At 60.0% G+C, this 14,957-nt stretch overlaps 1 long non-coding RNA gene across 1 annotated transcript; it reads left to right on the forward strand.

Annotated features, from left to right (window-relative positions):
• Positions 1-5,666: 5,666 nt before the first annotated feature.
• LOC122173937 (uncharacterized) lies at positions 5,667-14,336 on the forward strand. Its single transcript, XR_010592936.1, has 3 exons — positions 5,667-5,811; positions 5,997-10,822; positions 11,533-14,336. It is a non-coding gene; the product is annotated as an uncharacterized LOC122173937 (long non-coding RNA).
• The last annotated feature ends 621 nt before the right edge of the window (positions 14,337-14,957 follow it).

Below are 14,957 nucleotides of genomic sequence, written 5' to 3' on the forward strand. Positions count from 1 at the left end.
CCACTGCAGTGTCAGCAGAACTCGAGTGAACAGCCGCTGGGTCTGTTCCCCAGGCCTGGAGCATCTCCGCTCATTTGTAACCCCAGGCTAGGAATTGTTGAATCCGGAGGCTCTGGCGCCTACTCTGCATTGTGGGAGCCCGAGTCCAACCACCCATGTCCCAGACTTCCCAGTGCCCCCCCCCAACCCCCGCCCCAGGTGCCCATATCCCAGACTTCCTAGTGCCCCCCCCCGCCCCCGCCCCAGGTGCCCATATCCCAGACTTCCTAGTGCCCCCCCGCCCCGCCCCAGGTGCCCATATCCCAGACTTCCTAGTGTCCCCCCCCCCCGCCCCAGGTGCCCATATCCCAGACTTCCTAGTGCCCCCCCCGCCCCCGCCCCAGGTGCCCATATCCCAGACTTCCTAGTGCCCCCCCCCGCCCCAGGTGCCCATATCCCAGACTTCCTAGTGCCCCCCCCCCCCCGCCCCCGCCCCAGGTGCCCATATCCCAGACTTCCTAGTGCCCCCCCCGCCCCAGGTGCCCATATCCCAGACTTCCTAGTGCCCCCCCGCCCCGCCCCAGGTGCCCATATCCCAGACTTCCTAGTGCCCCGCCCCCGCCCCAGGTGCCCATATCCCAGACTTCCTAGTGCCCCCCCCCGCCCCCGCCCCAGGTGTGACCCTTTGTTCATGGGGCACTGTGGGAAAACCTGACCATCACCAAAAGTGACTGTCCAGATGACAAAGCAAGTCAGTCCGTGGGATTGTGGGACACTTTTGGCGGGCTCCCGGGGGGCGGGGGGGGAGCAAGGAAGTAGGGCCGTTCCCAGGCGGGGACAGGCCAGTTCTATGCAGGGGGGGGGGGGGGAGGGCAGCAGGCTGCCATTCTATACACGGTTGGGGGAGAGCCCCGGGGCGGGGAGAGCCGGGCGGCCGTTCTGTACGGGGCGGGCGGGGGACCCCGGGGCGGGGAGAGCCGGGCGGCCGTTCTGTACGGGGCGGGCGGGGGACCCCGGGGCGGGGAGAGCCGGGCGGCCGTTCTGTACGGGGCGGACGGGGGACCCCGGGGCGGGGAGAGCCGGGCGGCCGTTCTGTACGGGGCGGGCGGGGGACCCCGGGGCGGGGAGAGCCGGGCGGCCGTTCTGTACGGGGCGGGCGGGGGACCCCGGGGCGGGGAGAGCCGGGCGGCCGTTCTGTACGGGGCGGGCGGGGGACCCCGGGGCGGGGAGAGCCGGGCGGTCGTTCTGTACGGGGCGGGCGGGGGACCCCGGGGCGGGGAGAGCCGGGCGGCCGTTCTGTACGGGGCGGACGGGGGACCCCGGGGCGGGGAGAGCCGGGCGGCCGTTCTGTACGGGGCGGACGGGGGACCCCTGCTCCCTGGCGCACCGTGTGCCAGGATCAGGGAAGATGGGCACCGGGGCTGCCGTCAGCACCACTCTGCTATTAGCAGGACCTTGCCAGGGCTTTTCACTTCTCCCCCCTCCTTCCCCACTCCAGCATCTCAGCCGGCGCAGCCCACAGCTTCCTGCTTCCCTCGGCCCGGGCAGCCCAGCATTAGCCAGGGGCAGGGACCCTTGCTTGCTTGCTTGCTTGTGCACACCGCTAGCGGGAGCAGCAGCGAGAGGAGGGTGGCCCAGAAGGCTCCCTGCGCTGGGCCATCTCGCTGAGGCACTGGATCCAAGCTGACACTTAGCTGCTACCCAATTCAGATCGACTCCTGCCCCGGGATGATCTCTGCCTGGCTGGAGCGTGGCTAATGCGATCCCACGCTGCACAGAGTCACACACCACTTGCCTGGCTCCCACGATGGGCTCTGTGTGTCTGGCGCTGGTGCTCTCCGCACGTGTGCTGAGTGCTGGGAAGGGTGGTGACGTGCTGGGCACCAGCCCCCAACGCCCCCAGGGGCCCTGCAGCCACGGCAGGCTGCCAGTCACTGGCACGCTCCAGCAGCAGCCTGCAAGCGCTGACGGTTGCATTGGTACTTGCCAGGAGACCAAGAGCTGCACCTAATTTGCACCGGAGCGAGACTATGTGGAGCCCGCAGCATGCAGTGCTCAATCTCAGTTGCAGCCGGCAGCTTGGCCCAGGTCAGCTAACGCTGTAGACACAAGACCCTGGGTGCCACCGTTCTGCCAAGGGGCTCTCAGGGTGAGACAGCTCAGAGCATGAGCGCCAGGGCCCGGTCTGCACCCACCCTCCCAGCGCCCGGGCTGGGAGCACGGCTCAAAGCTCGGGTGAGGCTGCTCCAGGGAGGGGTCAGCGTGCAGAGAGGCCTGAGCGACGGTGGGGAGGAAGCACAGAGCGTGCGGGAGGGACCCGGAGGAGCACAGCGGCCAGAGCAGGAGGACAACAGGGTGACGTGCATAGAGAGCGGAGCCCAGCCAGGCTCACAGCATTAGCAGCGCAGTGTCAGAGCTTTGATGGAGCTGGCCAGGGCCTTGTCTGGTCCCAGTCGCCCCCATCCTAATGCCACACGGCCCTGGGTGTGGGCATCTGCGTCCTTCCAGTGCCCAGTGCTGGGTGAGCGGCACGCATCGGCAAATCCCGCTAGAGCATCAGGGGGTCACTGTGCTGCACGGGCAGGAGAGGGGTGGTCCTCCCGGCCCTGCACAGTGCCCAAGTCAGGCATCACCCACCTGCGTGTGGTTCTCCCCGACGGCAGAGGGCAGGCTGGATGGAAAGCACAGCCCCCAACCCCCCCAGACACAAGAGAGCAGGAAGGTCTAGGGAAGCGCCAGGCCCCTCGAGTGTGGCCCCACCCCCTCCCAGGCTGGGGGAATGTATTTGGCAAACAAAGGGCCCAGCTCCGGCCAGCCGCTCCCAGAACAGGACAGCGGGAGACCAGGTCATTAGGCAGCCAGCGAAGGCAAGACAGCGCTGAGCCGCCAGAGAGCGTTTAAACCCAGCGTGCAGGGGCTCGTCAACGCTGCAGCTGTTCTGCCGGAGCGCTTCCATGGAGACCAGTGGGTCGCAAGCTCGTCCCCGTTGTTATGCCGCGGCCACACTTGATAGATACGGCCTGTGTGGCCCAGAGGATGTCAGCTGTGTGCGGGTTGGGCTGCAAGCGGCTGTGGGCTAACAGGAGGGGTTCTCCTGTCGCTGTGGTTCTGTCGCTCCCCAAGCGGCTGTGCTAGGCTGACGGAAGAATTTGTCCACCGACCTAGCGCTGTCTGCAGGGGCGTCAGGTCAGCTCAGCTCCGTTGCTCCCCTGAGCCACATAGCTAAGTTGGCCTAACCTTCGAGGGCAGACCTGGCCTGAGACACAGTATGCTGTTCCGAGCTAAGGACGTTCCCGGGCAGGCGATGGCGCTGCAGCCGCTGGGCTTCTCCGCCCGTCACTGAGAGCGCAGGTGGAGAGCGGGGCAAGCCCTGAGCTGTGTGCGAAGGCCTCGTGGCAGGGACCGGCGCTGGGCAGGGTATTCCGGGCTGTGAGCGCTGGCGCAGGGCAGCTGGGCTGGCACCTCGGGGTCTGCACCACCCCGCAGGATTGCTGCACTCCGGAGCTACTCACTGGTCTGTCTGAAAGAGCACTAGCTTCTCTCCCAGCCGGCGCCCAGGCCAGTGCAGGGAGCAGACCCCAGTGCTCTGGGTGGAGCCAGCAGGCAGCAGGCCTTGACTTGAGCTCAGCTGGTGGGGAGAGGCTGGTCAGAGTTAAGCTGAGGTTGGCCAGAAGTTGTTTTAACAAACCAGACCCAGGAAGGGGTGTGATGTGATGTGCAAGTGCCTGGGTGCAGTTTTTGACAAGCCCAAGAAGGGGAAACCGAGGCAGCAGCCGCAGGGTCCTATGTGAGTTGGGTAAGTCCTGGTACAGGGCTCCTCAGTCCGAGCCCTGCTAGACAGCAAGGCAGGCTCCGCACACCTGCCCTTCATGGCGTCTCTTCAGGGGACGAAGGGCTTTTCTCCAGGAGTGCGTGTGTGAACTCTCCGACCAGCCGGCTCAGCCTGTTGCCCAGAGTCACTCGTGCGCCCCCACCCTGGCTGCTCTCATGCCCACAGACTCCCATCCTGCCCACGCCCCGTAACGACACACATGGCAGGGGAGGTGCTTTCCAGCTCCCAGCCCGGGGTGCCCTGCCCTCCCTGCCCTCAGGACTGAGCTGGGAGTTAGTTCTCCTGGGGGAGGCAGCTCCCCTTACAGCAGTGACCTCTGAGCACATGGTAGAAGCCACCCACAGGCACTGTGCAGAGAGGCACACCTGTGAGCACGCTGCTCCATTCCTCTCCACTCTCTTGGGGTAGAACACAGCTGTGCCTGCAGCTTTCTGCACCAGAGAAAACCGCTTTCAAACAGCCCCAGCCCCCCTGTGCAGTTCCCGCCTGCCCCTTATCGGAGAGCTGGGAATCGCACCCATCCTCGGGTACTCCCAGCACCAGCACGGTATCTGAGCGCTGTCTGCACCCAGAGCTGCCCATGGGCCTTCTGCGCTTGGCCTCTCCTGGGCGGGGAAGGCAGGTGCACACTGAACTGGGTTTTACTCCTTGTTGCTGTATCCTGCCTCGGGTGAGAGTGGGAGGCCTGGCAGCCTTCCCTGGGAATCCTCCGGCTTGGGCTCATCCTCACCTCTGAGCACCGTGATATGGAACGCCCTGCCTCCAGCGAGCTTCGCCTGCACCTTGTCCGGTGCATCGCCTGGAGGACCCTGCTATGCAGAGGTGAAAGTATGCTGGTACGCCGGACCGGACCGGCTTCCCCAGCCGGCAATGTAAAGGGTCTGCGGCTCCTAGCAGCGGCTGGAGCCCCGGGCCCTTTAAATTGCAGCCAGAGCCCTGCTGCTGAAGCCCCAGGTAGCGGAGGTAGCCGGGCCCCCGGGGCTCCGGCGGTGATTTAAAGGGCCTAGGGCTCTGCTGCGGTAGCTGCGGCTGGGAGCCCCTGGCCCTTTAAATCACAGCAGGAGCCCAGCCGCCGCTACCCCAGGGCTCTGGGAGCGGGAGGTGCAAAGATGCTCCTGTGTAGATGACCTTTCCACGTGTCTCCTCGCCCCAGGGACGGTGGGTTGAAGAGCCTGGAGGTGATGGGGGACCAAATCCTTGCCTGGAAGGAAGTTGCTTGAGGGCCGGGGGAAGCCAGAGGTGGGAAATGGCATCTCTTAATAGTGCTGCCAGTCCAGGGTCCAGCCGTGGTGAGTGCATCGGAGCTGAGCACCACGCCTCACTCCTCCCCGAGTTCCCCCTTGCCAGGGTGAGTTCCTCCCTGCTGTGCCCCAGGGGCCGACGGCTGCAGCCTTTGGGAGCAGTGGAGCTGGCAGGTAGAGCTGGGTGAGGGTATTATCCGAGGATGTTGGCACCCTCCAGGGACCCCCTCTGTGGCCGCCCAGCCCAGCAGAGCTCCTAGCCAGCACAGCTGTCAGGCTACGGGCGATGAGAGTGGGGCTGGGCGCGGCAGCCTCCATCCAGCCCGGCCCCCCACAAGAGGGGCCCTAATGAGCCGTGGGGCCGGTGTCGGATCTTCCCCCCCCCTCCTTTGTGTGAGCTGACCCCAGGTCTGCTATGGTTGCCGTTGCCATGGCAGCCCAGATGGCTCCAGCAGAAGGTGAATAAGTGCCCGCTTTGAATAAGCCGGCAGCTGGTTTCCGACACAGCCCATTCAGCAGCCTACAGATGGGCGGATTATTCCGAGCTTTTCAGTGGTTTCCCTTTATTCACTTAGACGTTAATGATTCAGGATTGTCAAGCTGCGGCCCAGCCCCCGTCACCCCGGAGCACCCAGCCCGTGAGCGCTCGGCGCAGGGCACCCCCCTGTGCCTGGCACACGCCTGCCCCGTGTCGGGGGGCTCAGCAAGAGGCGCGGACACGGGGGGAGGGACATTGCACAAGGGGCAGGAGGAGTGAAGGTGACTTGGCTGCATTTTCAGCATTAAAATTTAATTAGAGCTGCAGCAGATTCCTGGGCCGTATGCAGCACCAGCAGCGCTGCTTGGGCGGCCGGGTGGGGGCGTGGGGAGCTGCTGTCGAGAAGATGGGGTGGAGTTTGCATGGTAATATCTTACCCAGGGATTCTCTCTCTTTCTCTCGAAAGCTCCAGCACAAAGAGGCTTGTACACCAGCCAACATCTCGCCCAGCCCGGGGTCCCTGCGCCGCGGTGTCTCACGGAAATCAGGTGAGGATGCTCTTATCTTGGTTTTCTCTTTTGTCTGGGTGAAACGGTCCCCTTCCCCATGGTCACAGCCTTCTGTCGGGGTGTTCTCCCAGGACTCAGCCTGTCCCCACATTGCCAGCTTCTCGGCACCACCAGCACTGAGGTGTGGTGTGTGCACAGAGACATGCCGATAAATAGGTGTTGATAAAACTCGGTGTGGAAACCAGAGGGGGGTTTCCCTAGCAAATGGGGACATACCTTGGAAAGGGGCCAGCGGGGACTGGCCTTCAGCTCCTTGGTTCATCACCAAAAATGTCCATCAGTGCCCTGCTATTTCCCATCGATCTCTGGGTCATTCCTGGTGGGGAAACGGACCGCAGTGAGGAGGCTAAGGACACCCTCTGCCTTCGCTGACTCCTTTGTGAAGTGGAATGATCAGTTGTGAGTTGTCATTGCCTTTTCCTAACCTCGTTCCCGGCCCTGTCTGCACGGACAATAGCACAGCGAGGCAGGCGCTGGGCGGAGACAGGGCTCCATTTTCAGCACTGAGCAGCTGAGGGCTCAGATTAACTGATATGCCACTTGTCTGTATTTTCTTTCCAGAAGCATCTTTTTGATCCACATCAAGAATAGGGTTTAAGACAGGTAAATGGAACCTTGCATCGTTTCCAATGCTCCCCGAAGGGAATGCAGTAAAAATGCTGGTTTACTTCTCTGCCTTTAAACCACCATTTCCTCTAAAATATGGGAATTAGGAGCAATGCTGGGGGGAAAGGGACAGGGACGTGGAAGAGGGCAGAGAAAGTCCAGCCTATGAAGGGGACTTTATTACATCCGTTCCTGTCTGCAAAGAGTTAATCGGACTGATGCGACCATAGAGCATTTTGGGGTGCCATTTTCACATCCATTATTGCTCTGCCACCGTTTGCATTGGAAAATCTATCCCAACCCTGGCAATCAAGGCAAGGCTAGAAATAATGGGTTGTTTAATTCCTAGCGGCTTCTCAAAACCCTAAGGAACGCCCCGATCTGCCTTCTTAAAAATACATCAAATGCCATAGTCAAACGAGTTCCTGAATGCCCAGCTAGTGCACTAGGCAAAGGAAGGCTTGCTTCAGAACCAGACTCAGCCACTCCTGGAGTGCAGTAGCCTCCGACTGAGTTCCGATTTCACACTCCGCCAGGAATCAGAATGAAGGACTAGGAAGTCCTGCCGTGGCAGAGTGAGTGAGGGGCAATGCCCAGACAGGGGAAGTGTAGAACAGCACAGAACGCCCAGGACATTGCATCTTAGCAATCCTGGTGTGTAAGTGACTCTAACTCCACCCTGAAGCAAGCCATTCCCCTCCCCACTCTGCTGTTCTGCTCACCTCAACTCATCACACGGGCTGCTCGTGTGACATGACTCGTTAGAGTGCGCTCTTGTTCCTTTGTGCATTCTGCTCCGACCGAGTGCAAAGCTGGGCTTCAGTCCTGGCTTCCTTCCTGTCTATCCCTTGCTTAACCCGAACAATACGGCTGCATATTCACATCTGCAGCATCCCCACATGCTACACTAGCTAACGCTCCCTGCAACCAGTGTATACACAAGCCAACAGCCAGCCCAAGACTGCAACCAGAAATCACAGTTCAGTGGGGCACAAAACGAACATTTTGTTAACTGCCACCAGCACACTGTCATTCATTCTCTCCACTCGATTCCCAGGATCACACTCCACTGATGGCCCAACAAAGGGAGTGTGCTAACGGGGCATTACCTACCTTTAGAGAACCCAGCCTCCATCTTACGGCCCCATGCAGGGAATCCCTTTGCTACAGTTCTTATGGGCATCCACTGTATCTATTCTAGCAGTGCGGGCAACCTTCCTACGGACTCCCAAGGAAGGCCCCAGGTCCTATGGACTAGCCTCAGTGCACGGTGTTCAGCAAATGCATGCATGCCGGGGCTTCCTCAGGAGAGCCATTTTCATACAGACACCTACTTGTTAGAGGTAATAATACCTAGCTGACAGCCGTATCCCATCAGAGACTGTGCTACAGTCGTCCCTGCCCATTTCCAGAGGGGTTTAGCCAGGGCAATGGTTGTTATCTTCATATTGCTTTTGAACACAAATCATGAACAAAGTCTGATTCTAGTGGCTGCTGTCAGCTGACTGTACTTCAGCTAAATACAAAAGTGGGGCCAGACCCCAGTCACAGATATCCTGGGGTAAATCCAGAGTAACTCCATTGAAGATGAAGCCTCTCATGTAACTGAGGTTAGAATCCGACCCAACCTCTCTGTAGCTTTAGCTGTTACCGAGAGCGTGAAGATTTCAAGTAATGCACGAGGCCGAGCGGGCTAGGATATTATGATTTGAAATGGGTAATTGTTTGGTGTGGACTTTCTATGCCTCCGTCACTGTCATTCATACACACACCGTGACCCGGGGACAGCTGTGCATGGGCTCCAGGAAACTCAAAGCGGGTTCCTTTCTAGCACTGCTGGTGGGAAGAAGCTGCAGGGGGGTGGGGTAATTTCCTGGGAGCTAGATTCTGCCCCCAAGTGACAGGCACGAGGCCTGTCATCCTCTGCAAGTGAGCTCAATGCTGGTGGCCAATGGAGCGTGTCTGTGGCTTTGTCTCCTAGTGACACAAAGAGGAAACAGGTCCTTTTCCAGCATCACTTCGGACACAGTGTAACAAAATATGCTTCAGTGGTTCTTGGCATTCTGCCCCAGCTGTCCCCATGTTCACACCACACAGAGACACACAGACTGTGTGAATGTACATATAAGTTAGAGGTGGCCAAAACACCTGATTGCATCAAAATAATTTTTTTTTTCAAAAATCAAATTTTGATGAAAAATGTAATTGAAAATTTGAAAATCAGAAAATTTGGACCAACTTAAAAAATTTAGTGAGCCCTGAAAACAACACAGGTGCGCGCGCGCACACACCCCCCCTCCCTCCACATACATATCAGGTATTGAAGCAGCTAGTTCAAGGGAAATCTAGGCAGCGGACAGCAGCAGCCAATGGAGATACACAGCTATCTCGAAATGGTTCCAGACCCACCCTCCCCTTTTCCTGCAGAGTCAGATTTTGTACAGATTCCACACCCCAGACTAACAGCTGGCTCCCTCTTCCAGGACAGGGGCCTGGTTCCTTTGATAGTGTGAATCACCGCAGCCCGGCGCTGTGCCGGTGTTAGTGGGAGTAGCCCCGTAGGAAGGCATGACCATGAGCATGGGGTCTAGATTATGGCACAAGTAGCCAGGGATCCAGCCCCGTGAGGAGCTGCTGGTGTCTGGGAATCTTCTCCTTTTGCTTAAGCAGTGTCAGCAAAGTGATTCCTGCTGCACGGTGAGGGCCAGGCTTTTGCTCTTCCTGAACTGAAGACACACTGCCCTGCCCCTTACCCCCATCAGGCCTGTTCCTCCCCCGGGCTCGCTGTGCCACCGGACAGCAGGGAGCTCACAGCATTGCAGCCGCCCAGCACTCCACGGCTCAGAGCTGCGGCCCCCAATTAGCTCCTGTTCCGCCTTCATTGTCTCTCTCCTTCGGAATGTAAAGCTGGCGCCTTCCTAAGCCATGAATGGAAGCGAGTCCAGCCAGCGCCCGAGTGACCCGGCGAGCCCCGCTCTGACACCGCACACGCCGAGTGACCCGGCGAGCCCCGCTCTGACACCGCACACGCCGAGTGACCCGGCGAGCCCCGCTCTGACACCGCACACGCCGAGTGACCCGGCGAGCCCCGCTCTGACACCGCACACGCCGAGTGACCCGGCGAGCCCCGCTCTGACACCGCACACGCCGAGTGACCCGGCGAGCCCCGCTCTGACACCGCACACGCCGAGTGACCCGGCGAGCCCCGCTCTGACACCGCACACGCCGAGTGACCCGGCGAGCCCCGCTCTGACACCGCACACGCCGAGTGACCCGGCGAGCCCCGCTCTGACACCGCACACGCCGAGTGACCCGGCGAGCCCCGCTCTGACACCGCACACGCCGAGTGACCTGGCGAGCCCCGCTCTGACACCGCACACGCCGCTGGCAGAAGCCGTTTGTAATGAAGAGGATTTGATCAAATGAGACAGCGAGCGACTCTGGAGAAAGCCGGGGGCTTGGCTTCTGCATGCCCTGGCTCCAGAGATGCCCAAGCCAAAGGGGCTCCTTTGGAGGGGACTTGCATGCAGACGGCGCCACTGGCCACCCCTTTCCTAGTCCAGTAGTGTCTCTGCAGTCATGTTTTCTCCTAGCTTAGGGTGGGGGTGGCCCCAGAGGATCGCAGTCCATCCATTTCTGTATCCCCAGGGACAAAGCCAGTGAAGGGGACCTTTCTGTAGCAGGAGAGGTGCTGCAGCTTCCCCTGAAAGCACCCTTGTTCGGAAGACGGGCTGATAGCCCTCATGCCAGGGACTCATGGCTGCCCAGCCAGCCCTGCCCAGCCCAGCCCAGCCCAGCCCAGCAACGGGGAGCCTCTGGCCGTCTCCTCTGAGCCCCCGTATCCCACAGGGGGGCAGAGCATCACAGACGAGACTCTCCTGCTGGGTTACTTATTAGTGCGGGGCTTCCCTTCCGTGCCAGCTGGGCCCCGGGGACTGGGGAGCTGGGTGGCCGCGGAAGGTGCTGCATGCTGTTCTCTTTTGCTGCGTTGGTTGCTTTCTTTTGCAGCTGCTAATGACTGACCTGAGGTCTGTTCACACACAGTCCCCTGCGTGGCCGGAGCAGCAAGACAAGCTGGGGGGTTATTTTACAGTGTTCTCGTAGCCAGTGGTGCCAGGTAGGACACGGGGCGAGCCATGCACAGTGGCACTAGCATGCAACTGGCACGCGAGTGGCCAGATTCCCAGAGGGCAGCACCAGGCCTAGGCACCGCTTGTGTCCCACTCCAGCCTGGCAAAGGCCTGAGTGGGAAGGAACTTTCCCGTGGTGGTGAGAAGTGGCCCCTGAGTGCCCTGGGGTGGGGGGCCAGTGCTCAGGCGATTCGTCCAGAAGCCCAGGACGAGAGCCTTCCCCGTCCTTACATGTAGGATGGGGCTGCGCTTCCCAAACGCCCGCTGGCCTGGCAGGAGCTTAACAGCCAGTCACCTTGCTCCGCTGCAGCCCCCTCTGCCCTTGTCCAGCCTTTCCTAGGCCTTGCAACCTGCTCTGAGCAGGACTCAAAGCCTGGACAGGTCGGAGCACAGGGCTGGGGCCCAGCCGCCTCTGAGCTCTAATCCTGCCTCTCAGGCTCACTCCCCCCTGCAGCCTTGGCCATCTTCTCTGAGCTCTGATTCTGCAGCTCCCAGAGACTCCGCTTGGATTGGAGTGGAGTCGAGGAGTCATTAGTTAACGCTGGAAAGTTCCCTGAGAGTGGAAAGCGCCAGGTCTCCTGAGTAGGCCAGCGAGTGCCAGAGCTCGGCTGCAGAGAGAGCCCTAATGCTGCACAGACCGGGACGAGGGAGCGGGGCAGCCGGGGGGATCTAAGAGCTTCCTTTGCCTTCTTTGCAGAGACACCAGCTGCCCGAGGGATGCTCCGTCCCACTCCCCGGTGGGATTCCTGAGTCCTGGCGACCCGATGGCAGCGCCGTGGAGGTGCCCTGGCAAGGAAGGGGCGGCAGTGAGTCACAGCACCTCAGACTGGCACCATGATTTGCTGGTTTCTGTTCTTTGCCATAAATCCCCAGGAGCCAGTGTGGCTCCAGAGAGGATCACACTGACTGGGCTGGCGTGTGAGCGTAGCCATGAGGCAGTCTGCACGGAGCTGTGGGAGCAGCACGCACAGGACACTGCCTAGGGTATTGCTTAGTGACGACACCTGGAAGATTTGAGCCTGTAGCAAATGCCACGTGTCAGCCTGTGAGTGTAGACTGCCCGATAGATCGCGGCCCAGCGCATCCCCCCGTTTCACAGTGGGAGAGGGCTGTGAGACGGAGCGTGGCTAAGGTTAGCTCTGGGTCTTGCCAGGTCACTTCTCCGAGCCAGTGCAAATCCCGATGCCTCGGCCCTTTCACAGAGTTCATTCCCTGGGAAGGAGAACAAGAGCTAATGGCTGGGGAACGTTCTAGACGTTTACGAATGGGGGTGATGCCAAAGCAGTTCATGCTTGTCTGAAACCTCCCCCTGGAAAGAGAATGGATTCCTTGGGGCAGTGGGCCAGGAAGGCGGGGCTGGGTTTGCAGCATCCGTCTGCAGATTATCCTCAGAGCTGAGAGGTGCAGGCTACTTCCTTCACCCGATCGGTATGAATGATGCTGCTTAGCCTTTCTGGCTTGCCGGGGTGTTCGCCACCCCCCTGAGTGATAGCCCGGGGTGCTAGGAGCCGAGGGGTCACCTGGCCGCGGTGGTAGCGCTGGAAATTCTGAATGGGAACTGGTAGTGGTGGGAGGAGCTTAAGGAACAAGTTCACCCTACTGGCCTTTCGTCACCGGCTCATGCCGTGACTTTTCTCCTTCGGAAAACGTTCCTTTTGTAAATGGAGCTGAGCCCGGTGGGGGCCAGCGGGTCTGCTCTGAATTTCCCTGAGCCCCTGGAGCTTGTGTGACTTGATCTCCTCGTGTCAGCACGATAGCTCGGGGCTCAGAGGGACCCGGCTGTCCCTGGGCAGCCTGGCTCCTCCACCACTGTTCGTGCATTGTCTCTATCACCTGTAGGTGACATTCTGGGGCTTTTCTCTGCCATGCCTGTCCTGTGCAGCGGGTGTCAAGCTGTAATAAGGGGAGAGTGCGACAGGGAGATTAGCTTGCCCTGATGCCTGTCTGCTGGGCTGTGTGTTTAAAAACCTGTCAGCCTCCAGAGCAATGTGGAGCACCCAGGATTAAATGCCACTTCTCAGAACTCCCCTGAGCCACATTCCTCCATCACCGGTAAATGTAACAACTCCAGCCCTTTCCTGCTGCTGGGAGGTGGGTGGGAACGCGCCCCAGGGAGGTCAGAGAGCAGCTCCCGCAGGCGGGGTGCTGGGGTGGGACTTGCAGGTGGGATTCTTTTAGCAAAATTAGCTGCAGTTGTGTTCCTGGTCAGTGAGGAATGCTCCGAGAAGCCAGTGTGGAGGGCCTCGCGCCAGGGAGCTTGCATCTGGTGAGTCCAGCTGTTTCCCATGTGTGCCAGCACAGAGTGTGAACGCTACAGCATCCGTAGAGCAGGAGGGGATGGAATCTCCTGGCTGTATCTACCTACTCCTGACGAGAGGAACCGAGGGAGCCAGGTGGGGCACAGAGAGCCCTGTTTGGTTCCAGGGGGTTATTTCCTGGTTTCCTTTCCCCCTCGCTTCCTGTCCCTGAGATATTCCCTAGCGCATATGACAGATGGAGCCCGCCTTAGTTGGGAACTTTCTGCTTCTCCCGCTTCACATCTGCAGTTAGCCTCTTCCGGTTGTTCACTGGACTTCTGTGCTGCTCCCTGGGTGTGCTGGGGAAAGCCCCTAGCCAAGCATCCCCCATACGCGGAGCCTGCTGGGTTCATGGTCAGGCCGTGGGGGATCTTCACTTTTCTTTGGAATTCCATTCGTTTTCGTACTGGGCCCCTGCTCGCAAGACAGCAGCTACTCAGACCGGGACAGAAATAGCTTTGTCTCTCCAACAGCCCAGCTGCCGCTGATGTGCTGCCAGCTAATGGCCTTCGCCCCAGCCCTCAGCTTAGTGCAATTTCACAGCGTTCTCCTAACCCTAGTGTTACCCATTTCCTTCTTCCGCTTCTTCCGGCACACTCCTGCCCAGTAGCTCTAACACTTTTAGCTCTGATGGGCTGGCCAGCTCCTCGGCTCGGTCACTTCGGGCCCGTCTACACCGCCTGTGGCAGCGAGCCTCCCAGACCGAGTCAACAGGCTCAGACTGGTGGGGCTGGGCTGCTGTGTGCAGAGGTTGCGGCGCAGCCTGGGGCTCAGGCTCTGAGGGCCAGGAAGCGGGGTGGGCTTCGGAACCCGAGCTCCACCCTGAGACGTCACACCAAAGCCCTGGCTAGACAGCGAGCGCCAGTGTGATCCCTGCAAACCCACGCTGCTGCGGGCAGTGCAGACAGATCCGAACAGCCTGACTCTCGCCAGCCCTGGAGCTGTGGGCGTGACACCCTCCTAGCTGGTGTGCGTGAGGGGAGCGCGTAGCTGCGTTCTGCACAGGGGTGCGTGGCAGCAGGAGGGGCCGAGCGCTCTCCTAGGCCAGGACGGTGCTAGGGGCTGTGTTTGCAAAGTGCTTTATTCTCCAGTTCGGTTATTTAGGGTGACACAGGCCAGTTCTAGCCTCAGAATAGTGAACCAACAACATTCCAAATCCTGGCCTGATAGACACTGCAGAGCCCAAAGGCGTCTCCTCCCTACAGATACTAGGAGCTGCCCCTGGCCTATGACAGCAGCGTGGGCTAAATTCCAAGGAGGCGCATCCCCCGCCATCAAGTGGGACTAACTGGTGTGTTGTGCATGTATATTACCGTGCTAAGTTATTAACATACTAATCCAGGAGGATCTCCCTGCTCTCTCGGACTCTGCCCCCCAGCCGGGCCTGCTATTGACGCTGGAATGTTGAGTAAGTCACTTGCGAATGAACTAACCCACTAACTGGCTGTAACGCATGCTCTACTAACCCGTCTTGTTTCATCTCCTACTAACCGGGGACAGCACACATTGCCTTTAAAGGGAACGGAAAAGCTTGGGTAAGTACGTCTGCAAAGAAGTCATTCAAGTTGCCGTCCCAGGAACAGAATCTATGTGCAGTGTCAAACATTACAAACACAGCGAGGGAATGTGTGGGGAGCGGCTCCTCCATGTACCTGGCAGGGCCTGAGTGCAGGATTCTGTCTTTCCCCAGCAACATGGGGTAGCGCTCCAGAAACACCAGAAAGCGGAGGTTTGCCGCACTCTCTGCTCTGCTGTCAGTGCTAGAACTCTCCCAACACCCGCAGAGGAAAGACAGACTCTGCTTCGCCGGTCTTGGGAGGTAACT

This window comes from Chrysemys picta, chromosome 15, assembly GCF_011386835.1.
Source record: "Chrysemys picta bellii isolate R12L10 chromosome 15, ASM1138683v2, whole genome shotgun sequence".
Lineage (NCBI taxonomy): Eukaryota > Metazoa > Chordata > Testudines > Emydidae > Chrysemys > Chrysemys picta.